The sequence below is a fragment of the Bos taurus genome, chromosome 1 (assembly GCF_002263795.3).
Source record: "Bos taurus isolate L1 Dominette 01449 registration number 42190680 breed Hereford chromosome 1, ARS-UCD2.0, whole genome shotgun sequence".
Taxonomy (NCBI): Eukaryota; Metazoa; Chordata; class Mammalia; order Artiodactyla; family Bovidae; genus Bos; species Bos taurus.
In genome coordinates this window covers 151,370,075-151,381,028 of record NC_037328.1, presented here as the reverse complement: position 1 = coordinate 151,381,028, position 10,954 = coordinate 151,370,075, and positions in this window count along the sequence as shown.

The window sequence follows — 10,954 nt, the reverse complement described above, 5'->3', positions numbered from 1 at the left end:
GAGGAGTGCTGAGCTCTGGCTTAGAACACACAGCCCCCAGAGAGTCATCTTTGAGGTCACCAGGCTTGTGTGGAGGCCTCCTGCTTGGAGGTCTTCCTTTGGAAACTCCAGGTCATTTTCTTTACCCAGTGCTCTTGGGTCCTGATCTATATCAGTCACACACACACATGCACATACACACAAATAATGTATGGCATGCGATGCAATTATCTGAGGTTTGCATTGCATAGAACCTGATAATAGCCACCGAGAAAAACCACCTACTCAGGCAGGTCCCCAGATATTCCTGGCAAGAAAGACAGTGACTTCTCTGGGCCATTCAGCGGGTGGGTTGACAGTGATCATTTGCACTTGCATAGCAAGGGGGGACTCTGGGCCCCACCACCTGCTTTCTGAGAAGTGTCCTGGAACTTGTCCTGGAACAGTCACCTCCCCAGATGAATACAGAGGGAAGGCACGACGTCAGCATTGCTTTCACTGCTGGGAGGAAGGAGCCTGGGCATTAGTGTCATCAGAGAGCCCGGTAGAGGGAAGATCTCCCGGGCTGGGAGCAGGTAGAAAGCACTGTGAGTGGTGGCAGCGATGGAGACAGCTCTGTGTGTCCACGACTGCTCATCAGCATCACTCAGAGTGGCCAGGCGGTGGAAGCAACGTGAGCGTCCATCGATGGATGCATGGATAAGCAAAGTGTGGTCCATCTGTAGGATTGTTCAGCCTCATTGCTTATTACTAATATTATTCAGCCTTCAAAAGGGTGAAATTCTAACACACGTTCCAGTAGGGGTGAACCTTGAGGACGTGATGATAAGTGGAATAAGCCAATCACAGCAAGACAAATTCTGTAAAGATTCTACTTGATAGGAGGTTCCTGGAGTAGTCACACTCACACAGACACAAGTGGAATAGTGGGTGTGGGGGGAGAGGGGCAGAGGATAGGGACTTATTGCTTAATGGGGACAGGGATGATGTTTGGGATGATGACTGGAGGGTGGTTGAAGGTTGTTCAACCATGTGAATGTGCTTAATGACACTGACCTCTAACTGAAGAATGATCAAGATGGTAAATTTTGTGTTATGTATATTCTACCACAATGGAAAAAAAAAAAAAAGGTGAAAAAAAGACGCCATGAGGAATAGCTCCCCCACCCTCAATGGGAAGAACTTGAGATGGTTCTTCCAAAGTGCTGGACACACCATGATGAAGGTCTTCTCTTCATGTACCTTCTCAGCTGGACCCTGCAGCCTCCCTGCTGAGCCTGGAAGTTAGAGCAAGTCTCCTTTCTGTCCCGAGGTCAAGATGCTGAATTTGCACTTATGCAAATCTGCAGCATGAAGAGATGCTGAATCTGTTCTCAACAGCACATTCTCTTTCACTGGCAAATACTTGTTCCAAGTGGAAAACCGAGTGCCAGGCTGTTCCAAGCCCTTTCCATCTCTCTTCCAAGGCTCACGCTAGCTCCACACTAGTCATGTAAGTGACTTGTCTAAGATCCTGCAGCTAGGAAGTGCCGGAAGCGGAAAGTGAATGCTTGTCAAGTCTACTCCAAGGCCTGTGGTCTTAACTGCTATCCATTATGGCCATTTGGTTTTCGACCCTCAGCTGTGATTCCTGTTCTCTATGAAAGCATCTCTGGCCTGGCAGCGATCAATATCACAGCTGCTTCCTGTCCCTCTGAATCACTGTAAAAATCTGGCCCACCTCTCTGAATCCCTGGAGCCTTAGCTATGTGCATGATGCCGCCTGCAATCCCTCTGTGTGTGATGCACGGAGAAAAATGACTTCTGCTCTGCTAGGGAATCAAAATATTAAAGGAATATGATGTCTTTCAAAGCTGGGAGCAGCTCCAATTTTTCTATGCTTCCTGTCTTTCATTGACTTGTGCTTCAGTGTTCTTTTGGGAATATCTTACTTCCACAGTTGTTCTGAGTAGGAAACAGATTTAGTCAGCATGGCTGGCATCATGCAGTTAGATAAACTCCTGCTGATTACTGAACTGGGGAAAGTCCTCTGAGCCCAGTGGAGCAAAATGCCAAGATCTCCTTTGTCCTTCCAAATGCATCTGCACCAATAGTATTTGCCCATCACATTAACATGAAGAATTTCTGAGAGAAAAACAAAGATCGTTTATTAACGGGTATATGTGGAGTTTAAAAATATGGTACAGATGAACTTATTTGCAAAGCAGAAATAGAGACACAGATGTAGAGAACAAACGTATGGATACCAAGTGGGCAAGGAGTGGGTGGGAGGAATTGAGAGATTGGTGTTGACACGTATATACTGTTGATAGTGTGTCTAAAATAGATAACTAATGAGAATATACCATATAGCCAGGGAACTGTACTTAATGCACTGTGATGACCTGAATGGGAATGAAGTCCAAAACGGAGGGGGGTGATATATATGTATGGCTGGTTCACTTTGCTGTGCTCTGGATATTAACACAACATTATAAAGCAACTGCTGCTGCTGCTGCTAAGTCGCTTCAGTCGTGTCCGACTCTGTGCGACCCCAGAGACGGCAGCCCACCAGGCTCCCCCGTCCCTGGGATTCTCCAGGCAAGAACACTGGAGTGGGTTGCCATTTCCTTCTCCAATGCGTGAAAGTGAAAAGTGAAAGTGAAGTCACTCAGTCGTGTCCGACTCTTCTCGAACCCATGGACTGCAGCCTTCCAGGCTCCTCTGTCCATGGGATTTTCCAGGTAAGAGTACTGGAGTGGGGTGCCATTGCCTTCTCCGATAAAGCAACTATACAACAATAAAAATTATTTTTTTAAAAAAGGAAGAATTTCTGTTCAATAAAGAAGACTTTCCCTTCAGTAAACAAGATAAGACAGACACGCAAGTATTTTCACACTAAGAGAAAATATTTGTAATATTAAAACTGACAGAAGATTAAATTAGAAAAATATTGACTCGATCTTGCTAACTTGTGTTCTCACTTCCTGACTTTATGGTAAAAATAAAGTTTGATGGCAGAAAATAATCAAGTCACGAAAGAATTGAGTCTTAATGTCAATGTTGTGACTAAAAATATCTAAAATTTTAATGTGATTTTCTCTAATTGATATATTGATACATAAAGGAAGCACAGTGTAGTAGAAAGACCATATTATGGTCTGAATGTGTGTGTGTGTGTGTGTGTGCACACCACATACTCAGTTGTGTCCAACTCTTTGTGACCCCATGGACTGTAACCTGCCAGGCTCCTCTGTCCATGGAATTTTTCAGGCAAGAACACTGGAACGGGTAGCCATTTTCTTCTGCAGGGGATCTTCCCGACCCTGGGATCGAACCTGGGTCTCTTGCATCTCCTGCACTGGCAGGCAGGTTCTTTACCACTGAGCCACTGGGGAAGACCTATGGTCTGAAAGTGTCTCCTCAAATTCCAGTGTTGAAGCCCTGACCACTGGTGTGGCTGTATTGGAATTGGGGGCTCTGAGGAATTAATTAAGTTAAAGCAAGATCATAAAGGTGGGGCCCTGCTCCCAGAGGATTAGTGTCCTTGTAAGAAGAGACAAGAAGACAAGGTCTTCCCTTGTGGCTCAGCTGGTAAAGAGTTCATCTGCAATGTGGAAGACCTGGGTTCAATCCCTGGATTGGGAAGATCCCCTGGAGAAGGGAAAGGCTACCCACTCCAGTATTCTGGCCTGGAGAATACCATGGACTGTATAGCCCATGGGGTCACAAGGAGTTGGACAAGACCAGGTGACTTTCACAAGAAGAGACAAGAATGGACTTGCTGTCTGCAAGGTAGGAAGAGTGCTCTCATCAGAAAACCACCATGTGACACCTTGACTGTGGACTTCTTCCCAGCCTCCAGAATCGAGAGAAAACACATTTCTATTGTTCAAGCTGCCTGGTTTGTGATATTTTTGTTATGGCAGCCTGAGAAGACTAATATGGACCAATAGTGTGGGATGAAACACAGTTAGTTGGAATTCTGATTCTTCCACTTTGCTGGTTGACCTTGGACAAGTTATTGCATTTTTGTGAACTTGATAAATAACACAGGATCAATGTATCTTGTGGGTAGGTTTGTTGTTAGAGATAACATTTGACATGATCAAATTGCCAACATCCCTTGGGTCATAGAAAAAGCAAGGGAATTCCATAAAAACATCTACTTCTGCTTCATTGACTATGATAAAGCCTTTGACTGTGTGGATCACAACAAACTGGAAAATTCTTCAAGAGATGGGACTACCAGACCACCTTACCAACCTCCTGAGAAACCTGTATGCAGGTCAAGAAGCAACGGTTAGAACTGGACATGAAACAACAGACTGATTCCAAATCGGCAAAGGAGTACGTCAAGGCTGTATATTGTAACCCTGCTTATTTAACTTTCATGCAGAGTACATCATGCAAAATGCTGGGCCAGATGAAGCACAAACTGGAGTCAAGATTGCTGGGAGAAATATCAATAACCTCAGATATGCAGATGATACCACCCTAATGGGCAGAAAGTGAAGAGGAACTAAAGAGCCTCTTGATGAAGGTGAATGAGGAGAGTAGAAAAGCTGGTTTAAATTTCAGCATTCAAAAAAATAGGATCATGGCATCTGGTTCCACCACTTCATGGCAAATAGATAAGGAAACAATGGAAACAGTGAGAGACTTTACTTTGTTGGGCTTCAAAATCACTGGACACAGTGACTACAGCCATGAAATTAAAAGGCCCTTGCTCCTTGGAAGAAAAGCATATTAGAAAGAACAGCATATTATAAAGCAGAGATAGCATGTTGCTGTCAAAGATCCGTAGAGTTTTTCCAGTAGTCATATATGGTTGTGAGAGTTCGACCGTAAAGAAGGCTGATCACTGAAGGGTTGATGCTTTTGAACTGTGATGTTGTAGAAGACTCTTGAGAGTCCCTTGGACAGCAAGGAGATCACACCAGTCAGTCCTAGAGGAAATCAGTCCTGAATATTCATTGGAAGGACTGATGATGAAGTGGAAGCTCCAATACTTTGGCCACATGATGTGAAGAGCTGACTCATTGGAAAAGACCCTGATGGTGGGAAAGACTGAGGGCAGGAGGAGAAGGGGGTGACAGAGGATGAGATGGTTGGATGGCATCACTGACTCAATGGACATGAGTTTGAGCAAACTCTGGGAGATAATGAAAGACAGGGAAACCTGGTGCGCTGCAGTCCAAAGGATTACAAAGAGTTAGACATGACTGAGTGACTGAACTGAACTGAACTGAGACACTCAGTGGGGCTTCCCTCATGGCTCAGTGGTAAAGAACCCACCTGCCAATGCAGGAGATGAAGAGACACAGGTTTGATCCCTAGGTTGGGAAGATCCTGGAGTTCAAATTGGCAAACCACTTCAGTATTCTTGCCTGACAAATTCCATGGACTGAGAAGCCTGGCAGGCTACAGTCCATGGGGTCACAAAAGAGTCAGACACAGCTGAGTGACTAAACACACACACACACAGGCAGATACTCAATAGGGTCTAATTCAGTTGTAGTATATACTCTAAGCCAGTTTTCTTTCCTAAAAGCCAATCCTTGCCTAGTCATTGAATTATGAGACACTGAATATTTGGTCACTTGGAGGATATGTGTTGTTGTAATTGACAGAGCAAAGGGAATGCTTTCCCAAATGCAATATGTATTTCTGTATTTATTCTTTCTGTTCTAAGATATTGGCACAGAATCCTCTTGGGAAGAAAGCAGTTCATGCCACTATTAATGACCACACAGGCGGTCATTCCTGTTCTAAACTCCCCAGTGAGGCTCTGAGGAGCTGGAAGCTTACAAATAGAATCTCTTCCCTTAGACCTGGCCAAGAGAAATGCATCTTCACTCCAAGGGAAAAGCTTTTAAAAGAGCCTGAGTGTTTACTTAAAATGTGGTGAGCGCCTTCAATTCCAGCCACACATCACCAATATTTAACTAAACACTAACTGCTAATTCTAAGGTGAGTCTTTGTGGAGGTGTCAAAAATACTGAGAATCAGACACTTAAACGCTGCTCCAATATCTGGTTTTTGCAATTTTTGTGTGGATCGTGGGAGGCAGTGTGTGGAGAGGTCTTTGCCAAAGCTGACATTTTAGAGGTAGTCTCAAAATTGCTTCTACAAATGTTGGAAAACTGTCACTCAACATTGCACAAATCCTTAGGTTTAGCACTTCTGTTGAGCCTGAGTTTTTGTGGCTTTGATATAGTCACTGCTTTCCAAGCATGGTACATATTCTGATGCCCTCATTATCAATTTATCAGATGAACATGTGGGAAGAGACCAGAAATTCCTTTGTGATTTTGTTAGTTTGGATTCCAATGGGGCAAAATGTGAAACTGGAGAATTTATGTCACCCTTTTAAACTGTATAATAAATAATACTGACCATGAAACAGTTGGGACAACCCATGAGGAATCTAGCTTCATTTCTTTTCTTCCTCGGACAACCTTTGCCCTTTGATTATGCTTCTCCTCATTAGTCATGGAGACTTTTGTTCAGTGCTTAAATTATAGGCTCATCTACCTCCCTGAAAGTCTGTATCAACTGTACATGTCTTGAGCTATTGGCTATTGGGAATTCCAGATTTTCTGTGTCATTGCCATGGCTGATGAACTTCATGGACAATTAAACTAGAGGTGGGGAAAGTGGTTGGTAAAAAAATATCCCGAGGGTCTAAAAGCATTTATCAGGCACCTCAGTGAATCACCTGTCTGTTCACTGAGAATGTGGCAAGTGCAGTGTTGTTTTCTTTTAGACTCTGTTGGGCAGAGTGCAAACAACTTGGTCTGACCCTACGCCTGGGATCCTGGGATTGGTTCTGATCCTGAAAAGACATGAAGGGTGAAATACCTAAGAGGCACCACCAGCATTCCATGTCAGGTGACAGAGCATCATTCAAGAATCCACAGGGGAAGGCTAGCCCAGGAGAGGACTTTCCTGAGATTATACATCTCTTCTTACCACATGAAGAGGTTTATAAGAATTTATCATCTGAACAACTGGTAGCAGAATTCTCAAGGAGGAAAACAAATCACTGTATTGTTTGGAAAACACCTTGAATGCTTAGGGTAGGTAAAAGACCCCCTGCGTTGTCAGAGATGAAAAGAGGAGGTTGAGAAAAGAGGGAGGAGGACAGACAGGTCAGGGGATGGAGGTGATGGGCCTGTGGGGCTGTGACTCTGCAACTGGAGAGAGTTTTCATATGAACTTCAGTTTGAACCCTTGTCCATCTATCTCTGGACTTCCCTGGTGGCTCAGGGGTAAAGAATCCCCCTGCCAACGCAGGAGACTCAGGAGACGATCCCTGGATCGGGAAGATCCCCTGAAGGAGGAAATGGCAACCCACTCCAGTACTCTTGCCTAGGAAATCCCATGGACAGAGGAGCCTGGCGGGCTGCAGGCCATGGTGTCCCAGAGTCAGACACAGCTGAGTGACTGAGCGCAAACAGCATCTCTCGGCCACCAGTCTGCAGTAAAGCCGGTAACCCTAGCGTGTGTTCTGTGAGAGTTAGTTTTGTGAGAGAGTGAGCACGCCTGTTTATGTACACATGCTCTCATACATGTATACCTCTCCAGGTGTGTTCGTGCATGCACACATGAATATCCATGCACACTGCTGCCCACGTGTGCACACGTTTGCTGTGTTCGGCTCTTCACCTGGGCTTGTGTGTTCCTGTGCTGGAGAACTTCCCCAGGGCTGGAGCCTGGAGGCCACCACCTCAGGGAACCATAGGATGAGCAGAGAGGAACTCATGTTGCCACAGCTGACATAGAACTGGGGGCCAAACTCAGGTCATTGAGGTCTGGGGGCAGAGAGAACCTACCTCTTGTTGCTGTTCAGTCACTAAGTTGTGTCTGACTCTTTGCCACCTCACGGACTGCAGCACACCAGGCTTCATTGTCCTTCATTATCTCGCAGAGTTTGCTCAAACTCTCGTCCGTTGAGTCGATGACGCCATCCAACGTCCCCTTATCCTCCTGCCTTCAATCTTTTTCCATACCAGAGTCTTTTCCAATGAGTTGGCTCTTCGCATCAGATGGCCAAAGTATTAGAGCTTCAGCATCAGTCCTTCAAGGAAGGTTCCTCCAAGGTTTGATCCATGGGTCGGGAAGATCCCCTGAAGGAGGAAATGGCAACCCACTCCAGTACTCTTGCCTAGGAAATCCCATGGACAGAGGAGCCTGGCTGGCTGCAGTCCACAGCGTCCCAGTTTGTGAAAAGTTCCACTCTTTCAGCAACTTTCAGTTATTCAACACAGTATTCTGACAGTCACCAAGTTACACATTCAGTCCTTAGACCTTCCTGATAGCTAAGTCTGTACTCTTTTAGCAGCCTCTCCTGTTTCCCCTACCCAGACCCTGATAGCCACCATCCTACTCTCTGTTCCTATGACTACGACTTTTTAATTTTTTAGATTCCACATTGGGTTATGACTTTAGCTGCAAGCATTTCTTGCCGTGGTTATGCTTTTGCCTCAGCTGGGTTTCAATCAGTCACACTGTTACAAGGACCCTTGAGCAAAGGGCTGGGCTCACAAGGTGTACAAGAATAGCTTTCTGTAGCAGACGCTGGAAGACTGGCCAGTGACATTGGTTTCTTGGGGTATCATGTGCATCACTCCATATTCTACACCCGATGAGTTCTCACCAGCTGCATTTCAACACACGGAGTGTCTCCATCGAGGCTTCGCTGAGACCTTATACCCAAGCAAGATCCTGGGATGAAGGATGCTAAGTGCTTATGACAGTTCCTGGCAGACAGCAGGTGCTGGTTACTGGAACATGAACGTATTTCAAGTGCTACTCTGTTGAAGCTTATTCCTACCACACTGGAAACCCAAATTGGATTTTCTTGAAAACTATGAACTAAGATGACTCCAACATACTGGGGCTCAGTGGGGTTTGTCCTAGGGAGATAGGCAGAGGTGTTCTTCTCCAGGGCTTCGGATGGAGCCACTCCATTTCAAGGAGCCTCCCCAATGCCTTCAGCCCCTGGAATTAGGGTATACCTGCTGAGCTGTCCCCAGAGGTGCAGGCTCAAGACAGGGACCATCTGGCCAATGCAAGGAAATGCCTGGGTTTACATTTTCCTACAGTTTCTTCAGTTGAATGTATGGTTTTACCTTCACTTTTTAGATCTTTAGTCCAGGAAGAGTCAAAGCTGATAATGAAGTTATCTTTACTTTGCAAAACAAGCCATGCCGTGTGACCTAAGTTGCTTCAGTCGTGTCTGATCCTTTGCAACCCTATGGACTACAGCCTTCCAGACTCCTCTGTCCATGGGATTCTTCAGGCAAGGCAATCCACTCCAGTATTCTTGTTTGGAGAATCCTGGACAGAAGAGCCTGGCAGGCTACAATCCATAGGATCACAAGTAGTCAGATATGACTAAAGCAATTTAGCATGCATGCAAGCACTGTGTGGCTTGTTTTGCAAACTAAAGATAACTTCATTATCAGCTTTGACTTCTGCTGGGCTAAAGATCTAAAAAGTGAAAGCTAAAACCATAAATTCAGTTGAAGAAGATGTAGGAAGATGTCTATGGCCTTACGGAGGGAAAAGGATTAGTAAGCCAAAATTTAAAAGCTCACATTACAGGCAAAAAAAAAAAAAAAATCAAGTAAAACCTTATTGCCCCTTAGGACCCCATGGACAAGATTAGAGAAAGATGACAGATTGGTGGAGTCAGGTTACAGAGAGATATGTCCACAAATGAAACCAATAAAGAATACTCAAGAAACACCTACAAACCAGTAAGATAGAAAAGGCATTCTGTGAGAGAATGCCATTTGCAGCAACATGAATGGACCTGGAGATTATCATACTAAGTGAAGTAACTCAGAAGGAGAAAGACAAACACCATCTGATATCACCTATATGTGAATCTGAAATCTGATTCAAATGAATTTATTTATGAAACAGACTTACAGACATAGAAAACAAACTATGGCCAAAAAGAGGGAAAGGGAGTGGGGGATAAATTAGGGATTAGAAATTAACATAATCATACTACTATATATAAAATACACAGACAATAAGGTCTTACTGTCGAGCACAGGGGACTGTATTCAATATCTTGTAATAAACCATAATGTAAAATAATGAAAAAATATGTATGTATATAAATGAACACACACGTGTGCACACACACACACACACAACTGAATCACTTTGTTATACACCAGAAACTAACACAACATTGTAAATCAACAGTACTTCAATTTAAAAAGAAGAAGAAATTCTAATGGAAAAAAAGGTGAAGGAAAAACAGGTGACTCACAGGAAAAGTCGAACCCCAAAGGCGCTGAAGCATGGGAGGAGACCTTCATTAGGCAGAGGGATGGGAAAAATGCACAGCAGAAGATGCCACCTTAAATCTATGAGGCAGGATCGGGAAGGCTTCTGGCGCTAAATGCTGGCGGGGCAGTGGATGGAGGAGCCCTCGGGCCGTGCACGTGGGGCATTCACGGTTCTGGACTCTGCTGGGCAACACGGCGGCAGTGCTTGAGCTAAGCGGACCCCCAGGCAGGTTCCATGATGGGCTCCCAGCAGTGCTGGCAGTGGGGCTCCCAGGCCGGAATTCAGGTGCAGTCTCATCAGAGCCCCAGGGGCATGTGGGTGAGGCTGGGCGATGCAGGGCTAAGGGTGGTCTTGGGAAGCTGGACACCCCTGGCTGCCCAGCCCTGGACTGGGGAGGGCACGTGCAGGGGAGCCCCTGGAGGAGCAGCTGTGGGAGAGGGGAGGGACCGCTGTGCTGGACACACCTGGCTGGGACGCATCTGTTTATGTTTCCCTCTTTCCCTCCCTTTCAATGTGGATCTCCAAGTCTTTGTCCATTTGCTTATTCTCTTCACGATAAGCCATTCACCCCAAATGACTTGCCATTTCCTCTTGGAGCGTTTGCCTACCTTTGCACTGAAGTGTAGTGAAGTGTTAGTCGCTCAGTTGTGTCTGACCTTTTGCGACCCCATGGACTGTTGCC